The sequence below is a fragment of the Penaeus monodon genome, chromosome 31, assembly GCF_015228065.2.
Source record: "Penaeus monodon isolate SGIC_2016 chromosome 31, NSTDA_Pmon_1, whole genome shotgun sequence".
NCBI classification, from domain to species: domain Eukaryota; kingdom Metazoa; phylum Arthropoda; class Malacostraca; order Decapoda; family Penaeidae; genus Penaeus; species Penaeus monodon.
In genome coordinates, this window is record NC_051416.1 from 34,087,647 (window position 1) to 34,087,967 (window position 321).

Sequence of the window (321 nt, forward strand, 5' to 3'; positions counted from 1 at the left end):
GGGGAAAAACAAAAACATATTGTATTTTTAAACAAGAAGTTTTAAATCCACCAATAGTAAGCAAATATTTCTAAAATAAGAACAACAAAAAAAACAATTAACAAGAAATTTGTTTACCAAATGAAATAAAAGAACATTTAAATTACAAAAATATAAGATAACCATAATAAAATTACCAATCACACCACGCAGCCCCATATGACAAAAACATCCCCAGTTGTGCTTTTTAACTTGGCAAATTACTGGATGCGAAGCAGGGTGCCCTCTTTCTTCACGGCCCCCTGAAAAACCTTTCTTACCTCGGATTCTCGGGCGGGCGAC